The sequence below is a fragment of the Pieris rapae genome, chromosome 16 (genome assembly GCF_905147795.1).
Source record: "Pieris rapae chromosome 16, ilPieRapa1.1, whole genome shotgun sequence".
Lineage (NCBI taxonomy): Eukaryota > Metazoa > Arthropoda > Insecta > Lepidoptera > Pieridae > Pieris > Pieris rapae.
The window spans coordinates 8,947,291-8,969,645 of record NC_059524.1 but is presented as its reverse complement, the minus strand read 5'-3'; the positions used below and the strand labels follow the sequence as shown (position 1 = coordinate 8,969,645).

Sequence of the window (22,355 nt, the reverse complement as noted above, 5' to 3'; positions counted from 1 at the left end):
TTAAATAATTCGTTAAAAAGACTTGTTCTTTATACGATCGACTCTTTATTATTTGGAACTACATTCATTGTCCTATCATCTTGAATTTTAAGGAAAATTATCAACAACGTTCTGTCACTTTATAGATCACAGTGTGAATCGGCAGGAAGCTCATCTGCTATCATACCGCCCTTGGGTATGGCATGGCGAAAAGTATCTTAAAAAACGCCGAAACGTGTCCGAATTTGCTTTAAAAAATTACGTACATTACAGGTTAATTCTTCAGATATTAATTATATCTTCCATGAAAACCACGTATGTATTACACCACGCGCACGCCTACATATACGTATATGTATTAACACACCATTATTCAATTGGATTTTATATCCTTAGGTTTAGATGTAATCAGGAAAACTATATATTAAATACTGAGTGATACTTCCTAGCACTGGAAGAGAGTTAAAACATAGCATAAAAATTTAAAGATCTTTAAAGGCATAACTTTACAATATAATACTACGACTTATGATCCTTGAAGAAAAGAGTGTACAAATTCTTAAAAGGCCGGTACTTGCCAGCATCCCGAGTATCACTTAACATCAGAAGACGCTGCCAGTTTGCCCCTTGTTTAAAAAAAATCTATTATAAGAGAAATAACATAAATTCTAATCAGGCTCAGATATTACAAACGTGATTAATTTCTGAAAATTTGAAGGCCTAAATACAAATTCTTTAAATTCCTCTTAACTAAAAATATATCCTACAATCGGTTTACCTATGTATATTTTATATTAAAACCCATATAAAATCTAAACCTACATAAAACAATTCATTCAGTGCATTTTATTTGAAGAATTTAAAATGCATTATATTGTATCTCTGGCTCGCGGCCAGTCCGTAATATTTTCAGAGTGCTCATACGATCTCGGGGGAAACAGTTTCTGTATTTTATTTTCGATGTAATATTAATTATTCCTCTTTTAAATATTTAACGATCTATTGAGCTGTTGGCCTGTAGTTGAACTATGTAAAAATAGCTTCTTTATTGACGTTTTCATACAATGCAGTTTTTACGAATGACGCTGCATTCGGAGAAAATCAAATTTTAATAAATCCGTTTACGCTTTCAATGTATGAAATACAAATATTTCTAAATTATAATTGGCTAGACAACACTAGTTTCAGTCGTTTGTATAGATTAGTAACTAATTGTCATAATAAGATTTTCATTAATATGTATTTAGGTAAACTTGTATAATTCAACGCAGCGTCTAATAAGCTAGGTAAAATTTAATAGGTATATGTAATATATAATAAGTTTGCATTGGCCAGTTCTAAACATTTTCAGTATAACCACGTCTAAATATATTTAATAGCTTTTCAATCAAACTAATTACTGTTTGGAAAGCGCGAATTGATTGTCGAAATTTAAAAGGCAGGTACAAAAAACATTTGAAATGAGTTTCGACGCTCTAGTTTTTGAGGTGTTCGCGTTTTTCAAGTCTTTTGTTGAACTTTGAAATTTTTGTACTGTACGTGAAAGTTATTTTTTAACAAGCCAAGTTCTTTTATAATGTCGGACTCGTATTTGGTGAGATTGTTATATTTAAGTGCAGAATATAAATGTGGCGTTTTGGATTTTACATTTTATTGCACACAAGAGTAACAATTTTTATAGAAAATTTCGAATTAACAGGCAAGCCAATAATAGATATTTTCCAGATAAAATATAGAAACACAATGATATTTAAATTGTGTTTCAGTTCAAGAAATGCAAATCAAAAATAAGAGTTTATATACTTCCTAGTCAATGGACTGTGAAATTTAAGACATGAAAAAAGAAAAGCTAAGTAAAAAGGCTTACTCAGAAGTAAACGATTTTCTAGTTGATAAAAGGACCTGGGACTAATGCAGGCTTCTATTAATTTACAATATTTGTTTTAAAATAAGTGTTGTTTGCTATTTTAAAGCAGTACCGAGAGTTTTTCACGTCGGCTTTTTCTCTCGAGCTACACCCTCTGTCTTCTTTGCCGATGAGTAGGGATGTCTACCGATTCAAATTTAATAACGTGGAATAAGTAATACCTGTATCTCATATTCCATAATAAACATATATTTTTAAATGTGTTTTTAAATTTATATATTATAAATGTTAGTATTAGTATAGTAAATATGGGGTATGTATTAGCAATATTCCCTAGACAGATACATAAGTCCTACAGATGAACAGTATTGTTAATTACTATAATATAATTACTATAATATCGTTAAATATAACTCTATTATATGAATGTTAGCCTTAGGAGAGAAGATTTCGTCCAAAAAAGCGAAAACCTCTTTTGTTTTATTGATTTGCTCTTAATTCCTATATGCGCAAACACCTTGCAAAGTATAGAATACAGATTTTTTGACTCGTACACCATTCTTTGGATTAGAATTTGACATTTATGTAATTTTCGCCAATTTAAGCCATACCTAATTTCTATTATATATCGACATATATATAATGCAATATCTTCATACCTGTGTCTAAGTGCACAATGACACTAGGATATTAGAATTATCTTATCAATTCTTCTTACAAATATCTTGAAAGTCCATTTAGACTAAATCTATTTGTTTAGACAATGTTATTAAACGCATTACATTAAGTTGAACGAACTAATTTATATTAAAACTTAGCAAATGAACGTACATTACGTTTACTTTAATCCTGAACATTTAGCACTGATTAAACCTGGTTTAATTAACCAAGAACTGTACAGGTAACATTAGTTCTTATGGGTTAAATAAGCTAGAATATAATTTTACTATAATATTCAAACTTCCGTTATATATAAGAAGCTTTTTTATCCATACAACTACTATGCGAATTTCTGGATGTATTTTTTATATCTTGGAAAACCCTGGGTGAGCTGTCTGTGATGAAATTACCTAAGTATATGTTACATAATACTTACCATAACTATAGTAATAAATAAAATTAAGTGATAATGGACGGTTGACAAGTGGAACAGAACATTGGAACTAGAAAGTATTAACTTGTATTAAAGTTTAAACAATAAACGCAAAAGAAGAAGACAATTTAGAAGATGGATATACCAGATTAACGCAGCAACAGGCGGTACATGCAAAAAAAAGTAAAAACTAAGATATTTGTATATAAAATAACGATTAATTTAAGATGTTTTAGTTCTTTTTTCTTATAGAACTGGGGGCAAACGGGCAGGAGGCTCGCCTGATATTAAGTGATACCGCCGCCCATGGACACTCTCAATGCTAGAGGGCTCGCGATTGCGTTGCCGCCCTTTTAAAAATTGGTACGCTCTTTTTTTAAAGTTTTATAGCAGCGTTGACTTTGTGGTTCCAACGTGCGGCTCTCATCCCTGAGGTTATAGGTTCGATCCCCGGCTGTGCACCATTCTTTCTGTGCGCATTTGACATTCGCTCGAACGGTGAAGGAAAACATCGTGAGGTAGCCGGCTTGTCTTAAACTCAAAAAATCGATGGCGTGGCATCATAATGAAACAGATACAGAAATCTGAGGCCTACACCTAAAAACCTTGAAGCGTCTCTGATTTGTTTGTTTTAGTTTTCACTTGGATATAATATGATGAATTATTATTACATCTATATTAAATTAATTTTTTTACAATGAACTGTTTTTAGGACTGTTAAGGATAACATTATCACACATTAGTCTCCCCCAAATTGTACATACTTAATTAGTCATTAACATATTAAGTGCTCCTCTTCGATACAGTCCAAGAAATTTTTTTAAAACCATAGCCATCACTAACTCTCGGATCGAGTATTCGGCACCCGACGTGCTGTATGCCGACAACTTGGATAGGAAAAATGTTTTTTTGCAATAAAAATAATAATTTACATTCATACATATTTTCAAACATTCATATTTACTAAATCAAAATTTGCCATAAAAAGTTTTGGTTCCGGCTTATATATATTAATTACTTTGTATCCATTGTTTACGCATTCAATGTGTTAAAGATAAGTATTATTATTATTATATATTATTTTATTAGCATACAAAAGCAAAGAAACACTCAGATATGCACAGAAATTAAAGTCAAAATTACGGCAATACGCTAATTAAGTTCATAGGAATTAGCATTCAGTGATCTGCCAAATATTGTACCAAAGAACGCAAAGCCAAAACAAACATGTCTTTCTTTGATTTTGTTTGGTTGCGAGCCAAACTCCGTCTGAATAACAAGATGTACCATTGACCTATTGAATATTTTTTATCTATAGACTCTTGATTATTTCCGAGAGTATTGAATCGTGAAACACTTCTAATGAGAAGCTAGCAATACAACAGTATTGCTATTTAAAAAATCTAACCATGCATGGCTTAACCATCTGTCGCTCATACACACAACGAAAACTAATGTGAAGAAGCAGGTTTACCAACTTCATTTAACACAAACAAATCAGTGGCGCTACAACCTTTTTAGACCTGGGCCTCATATTGCTGTAACTGTCCAATAGGCAAGTAGGTGTTCCGATTCCTGTGCCTGACACACGCCGTCGACTTTCGGGGTCTAAGTTCCATCATCTACTTCTAATTTCATCTACTTCTTCATCTTCATCAACTTTTTCCTTGATCTTACTTATTTCACACTGTTATTATTATTTAATTACTAACTGTGTGAGCAAATTATAAACTGTATTTTGGGTAGAGCAGATTGTATTTTTTTAAGGTCCTTAGATAGTATATAATGATTGGGGCTTCCTGTGCCAAATAACCACACTCGGCGTGGTAAGCGATCTCAATTGCTGGCAGTGCCTCGGGCGCGTACGAACAATTTTTTTTTGTTTTATAGAACAAACTTAGTCAGAGAAGCACCATTTACGCGTGTCTTCTCTTTATATAATGTTTTTAGTTTAGTTTTCTATTGAATTAGTATTAAGTTACTGTAAAAATATGAAATATGAAAATAAATATGTCTCCCTGTCTGAATAAGTAGCAAACTAAGTATAGTTTTTAAATGTCATATAGAATAGAAGTTCCACAGATTCCCACGTATTGGGCTGAAAAAGTCGTGGGCTGACACACTAATGGCACTACTTGTATTAAATTAATATGATTTTTAAGTAAGCCTATCCTATACGTGTATAAACTTGACAACGGTCTTCCTGATACTGTGAGATACCGTATTTTTATTGTAGGAACTTTTGCTTAACAAAAAGGAATATAAAGGTTTTTAAAAACTATTACTAGTGTTTAAAAGAATCTTAACACATATTAGGATCCTTCAAGAGTATGTGAAATACGAGCTCTCTCATCTAATAATACAATGCAAAGTGGCAGGTAGAAGGAGACCTGGCCGCAGACGCACGTCCTGGTTAAAAAACTTGAGACAATGGTTTGGTCCAAGCACCAAGACATCGTTTAGAAGCGGGGCATCCAAAATTAAAACAGCCATTATGATCGCCAACTTTCGCAAGGAGATGGCACTATAAGAAAAAGAAGAGTGGGATGGAGAACTTGCCGGCGAAACACATGTTGGGTGCTATTGCAAGAAAGTGCAACCCTACTTGTAAGGCGATGTTAATGTAATGGAAGATGGTTGTTGTAGCAGCTAGGCAAGGTCTCTTAGTAGATAATAACCCAAGTTAGTAGGTAGTGCTGGCAGAGCGAGCCCCACACTCTGCGCAGAAATGAATTCCATTAAATAAAAAAGTAAAAAACCGGCAACACACCCACAAACAAACCCACAGCCTCGATAATCGATTTCTTCTATTTTTGTCAGCTAATCACGAGATAAATTTAAAATCTTATCCTTTTGTATTGAGATAAATTAGAACAAATTAGTGAAGATGAATGCCAGAGTTGTACCCGATCGATTTGTCTTAATTACCAACTTCGCCTCCAGATATCAGTCAATGTTACCAAATTTAAGTGTCAATTTTTATGCTACCTATTTCTCTAATTTCACTGATGGATTTAAGGTCGTAAGTTTTTGGACATCGACAAATGCTATACAAAAAACAACGAAATTCTTGAAATTAAACAAACTTTAACTTGATATTATTCAATATTTAATTACAATAAATTATAAACACAACGCATATTGTATATAGTTTTTTTTTAAAGAACAGGGGGCAAACGGGCAGGAGGCTCACCTGATGTTAAGTGATACCGCCGTATAGTATATTATAGTATACACAATATGCGTATATACTATTAACATATAAAGTAATATATAGACCGAAAAACAGGCCATTTTATTTTTAAAACTGAGGCCCAGGCCTAAAACGGCTGTAGCGCCTCCGATTTATTAATTTTATTTATAATTTACGGTAAAGTCCGCTTCTTATTAAAAAAGACAAGTACAAAATAAATACGCCTAATCCCATCACGTTTAACTCTAATTGCGCAAACAACATTTCCACGGTTCTTATAATAATTACACTAACATTATTACACGGAATGACCCTAATCGCTGTCAAGCAGCCCTTCCCACATCTCACAGACAGACAATCTATTTACACAATACAAAATAAGAAACTAATTTAACAGCTAGTTGTATTACGAACCTTTCAACAAAATTAGTAAAAATCACATTGTATCAATCGTTTTTGTTAAACAATAGACGTGGTTTTTGTAACTATTTAATAAATAAATAGAAATTATTATTATTGTTTAGATTTATAATAGTCCAAAAAAACAGAGTGTCTTCCTTTTAATAAACTGTAAGATAAAATATAAGTTGTCTTTAATTTATCCTGTATATTCTATATTAAATTTCGTATGACGTATAAATTTAGTAACATCTCTCTCTGCTCTGTGACATAACAAAAGACAGTTTGTTGTACTAGATAACTTTTATCACCCAAAAGCAAATCCACTATTTTAACAATTAGGTTAGACTTAAATTACTTATAAGTCTTAATTTAATGTGAGAAAATGTAATGGTCCATGATGTCTTAGTGAAGACACTAAGTTTATTAGTTTGAGGTTGGGACGGCCTTTGGTATGCAATGCTAATTTGGTGGACAGGCTAGACCTGTCTTACCTCCTTCAGCCAAGCATAAAAGCTGTCGCGGCCACAAAGCAGGTGGATAATAATAAATAATTCAACTTAGAGCCCTACAAGAAAAGAGAGTACTAATACTTAAAAGGCCGGCACCGCACTCACGAGCCCTGGCATTGAGAGTGTCCATGGGCGGCAGTATCACTTAACATGAGATGAGAGATGAGAGCCTCCTGTCCGTTTGCCCCCTGTTCTATAAAAAAACACGGGTCAAAATAAGTCTTTTCTCCAACTTTTTTTTTATGATACAGGAGGCAAACGAGCAGGTGGCCCACCAGATGGTAAGTGTCACCGCCGCAAATGGACAATCGCACACTTTGATTATGGTCCCTTTGAAGAGACTCTTGTAGATACCACCGGTGACCCGAGAGCTGGTGTTTTCTTTGCTCAATTAATAAGAATCGCAATACAGCGAGTAAAACCATTAAAGGTACACTCCATTGGGACCAATCTTTTCTAAATATATTTTAATTTTCTATTTATCAATGAATTATTATTACATATACATCTATGCAACCTATCTGCACTTTTGCAAATAATATTGTAGATATTAGAAACCAGTATTTCATTATAAATATAAAGATTATTTTCAAATAATTTCAGAGTACACAACTAACCTACTCAGAATTTTCTCACTGAGTAAATTTAATTTAAGATATAAAGTATCTTTGAACTGAAAGTTAAGAATATTGTTAATACTCTATATTTGTGTGTTGGATCTTTTTAATAATTAACCATAATTAATTAATTAATTTGTTACTTATTACTAAATAAAAATATGTATTTATTAACCTCTACACTGTAAATAATGCGCTCTAGCAATTGTTTATTAAAGAGAACTCGACTCTTCAAGTTCTTTGTAATTCAATTCAATTTAAAAGATTAATAAATATTGTAAGAAAATTGCGTCTATACAGAAGGAATGTTTTGTTATTGAAATTATTTACGATAATTACTTATAGATTTAATTAGTATATTGTGATAGTTGTATAAATGAAGCAATACTTTAAATTTCCCAGTTTTATTTATTTATAATATACGAGAAAACATGAAAACAAATTTTACATTTATACTAATGCTCGGCAATTATATTAGAACATAAGCAAGTTAACAATTAACCGCATAATTAAAAATACATAACAAAAAACAAGTTATAATAACTAAAACTAAATAGAAACTTAAGCCTTATTAAGAGCACGATAAACAAAGTTTCGGTATGTTGGAAGATTGTTGTAAAATCTAACAATATTTTCTTTCATGTTCGATAGTCTTAGTAAGTAATTATCTTATTTTAAGTCTTAGAAGTATCTTATCACATTACTACATATTACGAAATGGTTCCGTAAAGACGAATATGATCACTACTACAACGAGAAGAGAAAATATAATTCCAGTGGCAACCCTGAAATTGGCTAGAGATTCCTGTATATGATTCGTGTTCATTTAATTTCAGCCTCAGAGGTAAGAATCACACGCTCCCACTACATGATGACACGGTAATAGCTATTTTCAAATATTTAATAAAACAAAATACTAAGAACGTGGCGGAGTGTTGTTCATGCAAGGGCGTTCCAATTCTTAAAAGGCCGGCAACGCACTTACGAGCCTTCTGGCCATGTGGGTATTACTTAACTTCAGATGAGGCTTCTACCCCATTTGAAACATAAAAAATAAGGAATAGTTTATATTTTTTAAATATGTTTTTATGAACAGTATCAAGAGATATCACATATATTGGATCAAATCAATAAAAGGTGTAAGGTAAACAAATATACTATAAATTTCCTTTTAGCATGAATTAAAACGCATTGATAATAATGTCTGTGAGCTGAGCACTTACCAGCACAAAAAATATGTGTTCTGGCAACACGCACTATAATTCCTGATAGTTTTTAGGTTGAGTAATTTATTTAAATCGTTAAATGCGCTGCCAGCTTCCCGATCATGACATAGCATTTCTTCTCGATCTAGTATATAATTCGTATTTGACCTTTTATTTATTTTGTTTGATCATTCGTCTGTAAAGAAAAATTGTAATTTTCTCGTAGGCAGTTAATACTTTGTCGGTCGTAATTATAATATTATATTTGAATAGGTTGATGGCAAATCCTTCTTATTCCGTGGGAATCATTGCCGGTGTCTCATTTTTTGTAACAAATGACGATAAAAAACTGAAACAGACGCAAATAGGCAAGAAGCTCATCAGATGTTATTTGATACCGCCGCCCATGAGCACTCACACGCCAGAGAGCTCGCAAGTGTTGCCGGCCTTCTTAATTACATACAAATATACGTATTATATACATCTTTATATTTTCTATATTGAACTCAAAACCTAGAGAAAATCTTCTAGACCGAGGCTGCGTTGTTGGGATGGAGATGTCAATGACCTCGAAAATATAGTGGTTCGATGACAAAATGGGGGAGGGAAGTTCGACGCAAGAAGCACTATATAGATTGGAGTAAAAAAATATAATTTAATACCAAGTTTCATTTAATATGTACTCATTATTATTACATGAAACATTTACTGAAAGGTTTTTATCCAAAAATTTCAATACAGATAAAACAATTTCAAACACAAACGAAAATAACAATAGAATCGTCTGGAATTCGTTAAATTTACAAATTCAAAATTATAAGAGCGTGGAATAATAAGATTACAGTGTACTTTGTTAAATTAAATAAACTTGTTAAATTAATAAGATCGTATATTTAAAGTAATATTGAAATTTGTCTCACTACACCTTGTAAAAAGCAGATGCATCATAATTCATTAAGGCTGTATTTTCATTAGTTACTTATAACAGCTTGCCAACGCTCAACACACTGTACTTTGGTACAAGAAAAATAAAATACAACATTTGATGTGACAAACATTAATAGGCACAAAAAAAGGGATTTAAAAAAAAACAAATTAAATTTTAAAAACAAAAGGAATATCAATTTTTAAGTTTAACGATATCTAAACCTAGCTCATTTATCAGAATGCTCAATCAAATATCCGGTTTTTTTTTAACAAAGAGAAGTTCAGCTATTACGAATATCTTTCTGGTCAAATTAAACAATATTAAATTGCTTACAAGCCTTCATGAAAATACCTGGGTAAGATTATCCTGTCTTGAAAGAAAATACTGGATTGATTAATTTAATCAAAGCGATTCAATATAAGGTATCGGGTTTATCAAAATGGCCGTGAATAAAAATAAGATTAACAATTACAAAAACCAATTTGGATTAATTATAGAAGTTTATTTTACGTAAATGACACTATATGATGGATTATTTAAATTTTTAAGTAAATTTTTATACTGCTACGGTGTGAAAGGTTTAATCGGGTTCAATTACCAGTAGAAGTGGGTCATATCAAATGGTCAATTCATTGGAGTCATTAACGCTTTACAAAAGTTTTATCGTTTAAATATTATTATTAATAAAATTGTGTCCGACGCACGACTGGAGTTTACTCCTTAAGTACGATTGTCTAAACATACGCAAAAAGAGTTTATCCAACTGAAAATAAGATTAATACCATATAAAGGGTAAATTAACAAATTATTGAAAATAATAATCATAAAAATTATAACTTCACAATAACAGTATTAATTATTGATATGTATAACAAAAACAGCAATATAAGTACATTGACACTGATAGAAACAAACAAGCCCAATAACATAAAGGTATAGTCGCCTTGCAGCATACACTATGTACGTCTTAATACACTGACAACCAAATTAGAAAGTTACACCAAAAAAGTAACGAGGTCATTCATCAGTAGATTTTACCTGTCATATTTTTCTCATACCGGGCGCCTTATATATGAAAATCGATTCTTAAGGACTAAACTCCAATAAACTCCAAAAATAAAAATAAATTAGTGGCGCTACAACCTCTATAGGTCTTGGCCTCAGATTTCTGAATCTGTTTCATGATCATTATTAAATCTAATAGGCAAGTAGGCGATCAGCCTCCAGTGCAATACACGTCGTCGACTTTTTGGGTCTAAGACATGTCGGTTTCCTCACGATTCCTTCACCGTTCGAGCAAATGTTAAATGCGCACATAGAAAGAAAGCCCATTGGTGCACAGCCGGGGATCGAACCTACGACCTCAGGCATGAGAGTCGCACGCTGAAGCCACTAGGCCAACACTGCTACTATTATTTCCGTTTATACAGTAGAAAAACGAATCTAATCATAAGCAACAACATTTAACTTTAAAATAAACGTTCGTAATAATTGCATCTTTTCGCAGTTAAAATCCAGCATTTTATAACTGAAATAACATTTACAGAAGAATATAGAAAAGCAACAACAATGTAGGATAACGATCAAGGCAGGACAAAATAAAACACACCCACAGTAGAAATGTACAATGCGACGCTGTATACGAAAGTTATGGAAGTTTCTCTATAAAATAATAAATTTTCTTCAGTGTAACAATATAGTATTTAGTGTATGCGAATTACAAATTAAATAAAGCCGTCATCGATATTAAAAGTTTCATAATTAAGCACTTTTTAAAATCAAAACAATTTGCAAATACCATTTTTTTATCGTACAGGGAAAAGTGATGTTAAGTGATACCTATGGGCACTCTCAATGCCAAAGGGGTCTCAAGTGCGTTGCCGGCCTTTAACAACATATGTCTCGCTCTTTACTAACAGGTCAGGTTTTATTCAAACAGTATATGTTAAAACGATAAGTGGTCAAAAACCAGATAGCGTTTAGTCTTTCAGCCCTTGAATACTGTATTTTACCATTACCTATTTATTACTTATCAATAATAATAGCCACATTCGGCCTTATATAAGGCCGGAATCGCAATCGGGAGACCTCTGGCATTGAAAATATGTTTTATTTACCCATAACGTCAATCAATGACTATTAACACTGAAATTTTTTTTTATATGATATAGAAAACTAGCATACGGGACGCCCAAAATTGGCAGTCATCGCCGCCGACCCATTTCAGTGGGCCGCCTTTGAGGGAGGGATAAACACTATCTTTTAACAATTAGTATATCCTAGGAAAGACACCTCCCGGTTGTCAACTTCACAGTTCGCTAGTACGCAAAAATGTTTATAGTTCAGGATCCATCGCCCATTTTTGTACTTGATTACTATCAAGCTAATTTTCCGTGAGTAGCTTTATTTTGATGAGATGCCAGACACAGAGAGACTCTGATCAAACCATAGATTTTGTAGGACAAATATTTTTTCGAATAATTTAGATAATTGTCTTGAGATTTAACAAAAAAAAATTCAGTTAGTCATAAATATTTGAGAATCATCAAATCAACATATTTTATCCTTGCTACCTCTGTTAGCTACCACAATCGAGAGTTTTGTATAGGAAATTATTGGGCGTCTCATCAAAATAAAGCTACTCACGGAAAATTAGCTTGATAGTATACATAAGATAGAGATAATTACTAAGAATCTTATACCTTAATTACATGATGTAATATTAATATCCTTGATTAAGTTAATATATGCACAACAATCCCTTAATTATCACGAATATAATACTAGATATATGTTGTCATCCTTAATAGAATAATTATTATTGAAACATATTAGTGTTTAATATTCATATGTATTTTTTACAGACTCAAGTGATTAAAAATCAATAACATTAGTGTCTCAATATATGTCAGCTACAATAAGTCATTCCTTCAATTTTTCATTTTTTTGTTTCGGCCTCTTTATTATTTAATCAAATATCCCCAACGTATACACACACAGATGTTGCCAGGTCACAGTGGATTCTTGTTCTTTACTTCGTCTGTTCTGTAGCAATACAGCTGAATAGACGCTGTTATATCCTGACCTAATTTCCAATGTACGGATACGATAGGTAACACTAGATAACACTGAAGAAGCTATGGGAATAAAAGTAACAGAGACAAACTTAATAATATTCATCAATAATCTTTCTGAAATTTTCTGTAAATGATGTACACAGCGTTGTTATGAGAAATAGGTAGTGCTTAATCATCCGGGTTACCAATAACCTTTACTAAAGTTGTACATATACGTAACTTAATTAATGTGTAAGTTAATTTTCTTACATATTTTATATGAACATTCATATGGCTTTTTTGTAAATGATTTTAAAATATAGAACCCATATTGTCAAACCCTCAACTTTGTTGCCGTAATTTCCATATAAGACAATTTCCGGTCAAATATTCAAGCAATATAAATATATCAACAGATAAACGCTTGTAAATGTTTGGGAGGAAAAATATTTTTTCGTATTGAGTGTAGATACATTTTATTTCCTTAAAAACTAACTGATTTAATACTTAATACAATTGTTAAATTTGGTACAACTCATAATGATCAGGCTGTTCTAAATTACTTATTTGTGTTTTAAAATTAAAAATTTATTTATTTTTAAGACTCAAATATACAGTATTTACATTATTCTTAACCTATATAGTAAATATAATAAATTTATAAATAATAAATTAAAATAAGTTTAAATAAATTGATCCCTGTGGCAAACATTAACGCAGGCGGCATTTCTTCACTATTACCGCACTGTATTGCGATACATAATCGCTGACCTATGAAAACATCAGGCCTGGGGTCACCGGTACTATCTACCAGGCGCCACCTTAAGTCAACTTAAGTATTTAGCGCAATAAAAGCGAAAATAGCAAATAATATATTCAAAATACTCAAATATACCTTCAACTTCAATTGTACTTTTTATACGAATTACTTTACGTAATCTGTACCCATGTTTCATGACGTGGTCATAAGGATTATGGGATCACTGTTTATATGAAAATTTAAATGCTTTCGGTACTTTTATAATCATGTGTTTGATTTTCATAAACTTAGGTTAATTGATAAAACAAACAAATAAGAATATCTTTATTCATAAAGGTAAACAAGTACACTTATGAACGTCAAAAAAAGACATTCAATTTAATTTAAGTACACAATAAACCATCGACCATAGACCATATTATTCATTGTATAAAATCTTTATTAATACGATTTTACACTACTTCCACAGTTCTTAGTTTCGCCTATAAACTGGTTTCGTTTGGTTTCCACCCAAGTGATATTATTCCACATAAGACAAGATAATTCCACAATTTGGACAATATTTTCTCTAAAACTCCCTACCCCGTATGCGACAAGATATACACAATTGTTCCTGGTGCCTCGAGACGAGACGGACGCATGACCAAATCGGATGTGACGTTTTTTAAGAAGCGGCAACATTTTGATTTTGATATCAATTTAGTGTTTTTCTTTACAGCGTTATTTTATCGTTTGAATAATATCAATTCTTTTAATCTATTAATCAATTTATTCCTGTTTCATATATTTTGTTTATCAACGTTATCTGTTTTCGCTGTTATGCTGATGATTTCTTTTTCAAAATCTTGTAAAGTAATCCGTACATTTAGTAATGTATGTTAATTAATATCATAAACTTAATAAATAAATAGATATGTCTACGATTACTTACAAATAATGAAAGAAAAGAAACGAAACGAATTTTATTAAATAGTGAGTCTATTTAATAAAATTCGTTTCGTTTCTTTAATGTGTTGATAAAACTTTTCTTTCTTTTGATCAGCATATTGAAGGCAATTTACAAATTTGCCCCTCCTATTGATCATTGTATTAAAGCCGAATATTCGATGAAGCAATAATTTGATATTTGGATATCATAATGAATAATGGTAGGATCGCGTGAAAGCCTTGCGGTTGCTTGTGTTTTAGTATACAAGTTTGGTGTGGTCTGATTAGGACGTTTAGCCCATAATAGTGTCATACTAAACCGTAATAAGAACCTGATCAATCAGTTATAAATGTAGAACTTCACAACCACTTCACACAAGAAAAGAATAAACCTAACATTCGGTAATAAACCTAAAAGCTGAGTGCTGAGTTTTAAGGTAACTCAGCTACATCAAGTACAAAAAATAATAGTAGAAAAATTATCATATAATTATAATAATAATTCAAATAGTTCACTAAAATTATCACAGCGTTAAAAGGATTATTAAGGACTATTCCTTTGGATAGACTTTAAGATGATAAAGATGAGTTCAATAAAAGAAATATTTTACTCATCATTTAGAACTAATTTATTATTATAATTACTCGCAATATCATCAACTCACTCAGGTTTGGGATATCGAGGATGGTACTGATATTTTGATATAACTTTTTCTCCCTTTATTTATTTTTCATTATATTTATCAGGCCTTTACAATGGGGTATGTAAATGACAGCTTTGTGCGTCTATTTCGTTTCGGCGATTATTTTAATTGGATATTCTATCAAGTATTATATATATAGACTTCAGAAATCCAAATACAAGTCAATACTAAACCACTAACTCAACTAATTAACTAATGATTGATTAGTACACGAACATACGCGGTTAGTAAACAAATATGATCGTCAAATAATTAGAATTGCTTCGACAAAGAAAGAAAAGCAGTTTCTAAATAATGATGAAATATCAAAGAAATAGAGCTAATACTATATAGTTAACTTTGAAGTTTTTAAAGAAAATTCAGCCTACAAGTCTAGCCTGGCTACGGTTATTCGTAGCATACCTACGAAACTCTACCTTTGAACAACAACATAGGAATTAAACTTAACAAATAAAAACGTGTATGAAATGGTAATTATTTATTAATTATAGCAGGTCGCATGTTAATCCTACTTCACATTGTCACGCAATAGCAATTACTATTATACAACATAATATACTTATACAATTTAGTTCAGTGACTTTACAAAAGTAAAAAAAAAACTTTGATAATTAACTACGGTAGCGATTGTGTCAAGAGATTTTTTATATTGGCAGTTAAATATATGCCCCAAATTTTTTGTATTAATCCGGAAGTATTTCTTAATACATTTATTTATTTATTTCTTATTTTATTTATAAAATGTATTTTACGGAGTATATTATCTTATGTTAGAGGTATAGGTATAGAAAAAATACTTATATTAAAAAAGTTTTTCAACTAGAATATAGAATCACATTCCTTCGCGATAGGATCAAATGACGTCTATTTATTTTTAGTTTTATTATATCATAAGCTGTATGAAAAAGGGTGCAATTAAATATTTAAAACAATCGCGCCCTAAGACTTTCTTAAGCGCTGTTTCGAATGAATACTTAATAAAGTTGGCATATTTTATATGATAAATCCACTTATACATAAAGAATTGTCAACACAAAACTCACCTCGAGATTTTGCATACAAACACAAACACTTCACAACACACACTCAAAACCTTCGCAAGTTACGAAAACCCAACACTTCACGATAAAACACGTGCGCTTTCCGTACGGCTGCGTCGTCAACTGACGGCGTACACCAATCTATATACTCTCGTACTATGAAACGTTGTCATAGTGCAGTAACTTAAATCCGTTTAAATAAGGTTTTATATAATTAATATGATTACATACATTTGAGAAAATCATTTGAACTGATTTTCTTAAAGTATTCCAGATATAATTTTATTTTAGAGTTATTATTATTTATACTATTTTATAGTTTTGAAAAAAGAATTATTGCGGGTTAGTTAATTTAATTGTATTCGCTTGGAAAATTGAGGTTCAATATATTGCATTCTAATACATTTTAAACCCTTTACTTTTATAATTAAAAAAATTACACATTTTCAGAAAGACGCGTTTTCATATTGGTTAGGCATACGATTTTGAGGTCGAGAGTTTGAGCCTCACCAGTGCATCAATTGTTATTTATTTGCGCAGTTAATACACACTTGAATAGCGAAGGTTAATAATGTAAGTAAATCGAAGTTTCACACCAATTGACAAAATTGTCTTAAACCAGAATGCGATTACTAACGAAGAAATAAAAAGATGACCTTTTTCAGTAATTTTAAATACTATTTTTTTATGATCTTTACGTGTGGGTTCAATTGCTTTTAATCTAACCGCCCATTTACATCCCATTTCTTTTATAATTTATTTAGCTAAAATAAATCATTCCGTACTGAAATTAAGGTCAAAGTAAAAAACAGTGTAATATGAAGCCTTACAAAAGCGTTGTAACACACTCGTTAAAGTAGGTATAGGTTGCTCACATTTGGCTGATGACATCAAAAAGGCTGTTCCCTTACTTGGAATAACTCAGTAGGAAGAAAAAGGAGAGGACGCCCACAAGACACCTGGGAAGACAAAAGAAAAATTTGGAGTTTTCCACTTTTCATACATATAATATAATCCTTATTTTTTGTTATATGCCACTAATCTGAGATCTAGAATATTAAATATTGTTGAGTTATATATTAGTTAAGTGTACTCTTTTTCGTTCCCGTTTCCCATTTCAACCTTGACGTAACCATTAGCGAGTCACTAATGAGGTTTTGTTTTCACTTGACCACAGAATCAAGTTCCGGAAATTAGCTTACCTTGAAACTGAGACTGTATAATTATAGATACGATTGCAATAGACTAAAATGTTAAGTAAATTTTTGACATGAATAATTATGATATAAGAAATAAAAAAAATTTATAGAACAGGCAAACGGACAGAATTTTGACCAGATGTTTTGTTATACCACCCATTGAACCTCTAAATAACAGAAGACTCGTACATAGTATTCTGTATTCTGTCTCGACGTCCAAAGATGAAACTCAGCTGCAGGTTAATCCAAACAAGTCTTCTGAACACTCACTATGGTAAATGCGGTAGGGATAAAGCCGCTCTGAAAGGGATTGGTTGTCGACGATTCGATTTATGTTCTAAATCTTCATCAATGTTTTAGTCTCAACGTTTCTTACAAGCTCATACTTTCCACATTACCATGTGAAACGAACCTAATAGTCTGGTTTAACAGCCTACGTAACAGAGTGTTATATATAGACAATATATATAACACTCTGTTACGTAGGCTGGTGATACATATACATAACTATTTAAATTCTGTTAAAGAATAAGAAAAACATATATTCATACTATGTAATATAGAAAAGTAGTATTAGCCTCGTGACTCTTCTCCCTGAGGTTGTAGTTTTGATCCCTGGCTGTGCATCAATGCATTTTCTTTCTGTGTGTGCGTTTTACTTTTGCTTGAACGGAGAAGGAAAACATCGTGAGGAAACCGGCTTACACCGAAAACGTTGACGTGTCAGGCACAGGAGACTCATTCAGCATCTACTACTTGTCTATTAAATTGACATACAATCATAAAACGGATATAGAATTCCAAGCAAAAATGGTTGCAGGGAACTTATTATTCAAAAATATAATTAGGTGGAAATAGTTGTTTCTTCGTTTGCAATGAATAGGGCACATTTTTGGACCGATTTCGTAACCATTACAATCCTACATTATACCTAATGATCATAGACCATAGTTTATATTAATTTAAAAAAAAAATATCAATATGGAAACTTCTATAATGAATAAAAAAAATATATCCTAAAGCCGCCTTATCTCAATAGGTAATGCGGCTTTGTCAATACAGTGGAACAAATTGATGTTTAATAGTATCAACAACAATTCACAAGAAATCGTGCGAAGCCGAAACTAAGTTCTGTACAAGAGAATTATGTTGTACAATATTCCTAATAATAAATCACTTTGTATTTAGTGTGTGCATTCCAATAAGTAAAACGTTAATAAAAACAAATATTTATTATTTACCCAAACACGTATACTAGCAATAAAAACTGTTATAGATTACTTCGACAACAAAAAACGTTCTTGGCCTACATTTCAAATTGATTCACACATTTGAGTACCATGTGACGCGTAGAGGGGCTACGTATCGCTACGCCGTAGACTCTAATGACAATTACATTAGGGGTTAACTCACAGCTACACCATTATTAGGTCACTTTTTATCAACGCAATTGAATTATATTTTTATTATTTAATATTAGAATTTATTAAAAAGTAAAACCTAATTTTATATTATGATAATGATATATTATGTCAATAATGTTTTTAAAGCTTAAAATATAACATTTTAAAACATACATTATCTTTGCTGTTGAACACCAATTAACAAACTTTGATTAATAAGAACGCCCCAAAATATTGTATTTTTAATCATCAGTATTTCTTATTTGAAATGTAGCTGTTGATTTTATGATACATAAATTTAAAATATTATATAATATCTTTTTGTTTACAAAAATTAAATATTCAGTGTGTCGATGCCATAAATATTTAGTAGTAATTTAGTAGCGGAGCTTTTAAATCAAATAACAAGTGGGGTAACATATATAGACAAAAATCAACTCATCCGTCAGTCTTTTAAATTAAAACACAATTTTTAATTAATTATTCCGATTAAAACCGTTTTTGTCAGCTTAAAATGTTTTCAAATTTAACTTTGAAATTTATTTAAAATTCATAATATTATATTAGTAATATTCTTATACACTGATGGAATGTGGAATGGAAAGTGGAAGCGAAAGTTAGAAATTTATTTTACATATTATTTTTCAACACTTATACTATCTATAAAACATTGTTTTAATAGAATTTTTACAGATTGTGATTTTGAACACGCAACCAAGCAAACAAGTGGTGGTAAAAAAGACTTTTCCATTTAATTAAACATGTTTTTATAGAACAGAGAAGAAACGGCCAGGAGCCTCAGAACGGCATATTTTTATAAAATTGTATTTCAAGTATAATTGTTTAATTAATTATCCTTCTATTAGACATACATTTATTTAACGCAAGTACCTAACTGTTCACATATGCACATTCCTTATAATGTGTTCTTTACCTGATTCACTAACATCAACCTAGTTTCGCACTGATTCATTTAATCATATATTAAAACAATCCTTATTGCCTTCTTAATCTTAAATATTTTTCTTTGTATAATTGTTATTATTTTTGTAGTATGCGTATTTTTTCTAATCTAAAAACATCCCGTCTCTTTCTATTTAATCATTTTTGTTTCTACTATAGTGAATTATCTGAATGCTTCGTGATATTAGTAAATTACAAGACCACATTAGACAGACGGAGTCAAATAATTTCGGATCTAATTTTCCACGTGAGCACACCATTTCCCATTTCATAGATCTCAATTTCCAGGATTCAAACATGCATTAAATGCTATCAGTAGGCTGCGTTAACCGCTTTAACGGAAACGGAAGACATAAAGAGTGGTGATATGAGCCTAATGTGACCCGATTGCGAGATTGTGACTTCATATTTTTGTAGGAACGTAGTACCGGACAACTTATCTATGTTTCAAAAACACCCATTAAAGAAAAATACGTAAAAACTAAGACCAACTATTTGCGAAACTCTGTATCTGTACCGTATCCACATACCTACAGATTACAACACAAATTACCAGCAAATCGATATATTTAATGTGACTAAAAAAATATTTAAAAAACTCAGGTATCTTTTACTAATAATGGCTTTGTTTGATCCTTCATATAAAATATATATTTTAATCTACCAATAAATCAATCTTACAACTGTGATTTGTAAAACTGTGCTTTATGTTTCGGTTTCAATGTGTATTCCGTTTTGGCTTTTGTGTGTAATGTAATTGTTTGGATATTGTTTAGTGATTTGGTGTAGGAATACTTAAATAAAAAAATAAAATAAATAAAAGATTGATGAAACTGAGAGATATTCTGAGATATTTATTAATACGTCTTAACAATTAAATCATAGCAGAAATGGGGTTAAAACAAATCTTGTTAAGCATTGTCTATTTAATATTTCATCACAGGCCTATCGGTTGGTGACTCGGCATATTCAGACTTAACAACTTGTCATGTCTGTCATTAATCAAGTTCTAAGATCGTGGCGTTGACATCTCGCCTAAACGATATTTCGTTAGGTGATTTTTCGCGGGTTTTTTGACAACGTTTTTGTGTATTACTTTTTACGCAGGGTATAAAGAAAACGAGTGTCCTTGAAAGTATTTCTATATTCTTTTTTTGTTTTGGCTATTCTTTGGTATTTTTGTCGTAATCAATCTTAATTTTAATATATATTTTAGATACTTTAACTTATAGTATGAAAATATTATTTGTATTACAAATTTTATGTACACTTATAATAGGGCAATAAAGAAACACTTCTTTAGAGATATCTGTATATACTTAACATACATTTTCCAATTAAAATATTATATATGGATAACGTGTTGAAATTTTAAGTTAATTAAATTTATTCAGTACATTACTTCTAGCAAAAATTTAGAGTTCATCTGAATTCTGAGTATCAGAAAACAATTTAAAACGGGAGTATAATAATAAAAGTTAAACCTTTATCAAAGTTTTATTTTATCAAGCCTTAAAAACGTAATGTTACATTATATTCTACACGTCTTGGGTTTAATTTTGTTTATCTGTCTTTAACTCAAGATGATGCCGTCGAAGATAAAGCAACGTGAAACAAACTGGTTTTTCCTATTAAGAAAAATATAATCTAAGTATATATAACCGGAGAATGTTTTAATCGGTTGAAACTAATAATGAATTTAAAAAATACGTTATAACATGTAAAAACAGGGTCGCTTCATATGTTTCGCACACAGGCTCTGCATATAAAGCCTTTTCAACATTTTCAACGCAAATGAGGAAATATTGAAGCATTAACATAAAAATGGTAACATTACTTCATATCCACAAACTTGCTTTACTGTTTCCATCAGTGACTGGTTTATTTAATTCGAGCTCGGAGTTCTGTGTCCGAATGAAGATTAAAATTACTTCATGACTCTACGCTATTAACTTGTGTATGTAAAATTGTATTTTATGAAACTGTAGTGTTGAGTAAGAAGCGAGTGTTTTTGAACAACTTATAATAGAACGCCATGCAACATACTCGTAAACGGGTGCTACTTGTGGTGACTGGTCGAACTTGAATTCGTGTATGCGTTAGTTATTTCTACTATGTATTTGCGTGTTATTCCCACGTGTTGTAAGTGTGTGCTCCTATTTCACCTACTGCTGATAGAGGACATCGTTATTATCACGAAATCTTTGTTTCTTTTTGTTTTATTATTAACTAACTATTAATTACTTACGATGTTTTATGGAACATGGTGTAATTTTTCTAGGAGTGAGCTACAAGTAATTGTATCCAGTCTAACATGTCTAAAGGTAAGACCTTTATTACCCTAAAAAAAGTTACTTTAAATTATAAAATATAATTCAATACTATCTAAAAATAAATATCAAATTAGTTTTGATATTATGCTGTTATTCTAAGTTACCTATTTTGATTTCCTTTACATCATGTTCTGCAGTATGCCTAAGCCAAGGTTCCTCGTTTTCGTCAGCCCAGCG

General features: G+C 31.1%; 1 protein-coding gene across 1 annotated transcript in view; it reads right to left on the bottom strand.

The window, feature by feature from the left end:
* LOC110996844 (leucine-rich repeat, immunoglobulin-like domain and transmembrane domain-containing protein 2) overlaps positions 1–16,397 on the bottom strand; it is a 90,791-nt gene extending 74,394 nt beyond the window's left edge. The window contains exon 1 of the mRNA XM_022264712.2: positions 16,284–16,397. The gene's annotated coding sequence lies outside the window, so the exon portion shown is untranslated. The remainder of the gene's footprint in view (positions 1–16,283) is intronic.
* Between the last annotated feature and the right edge of the window lie 5,958 nt (positions 16,398–22,355).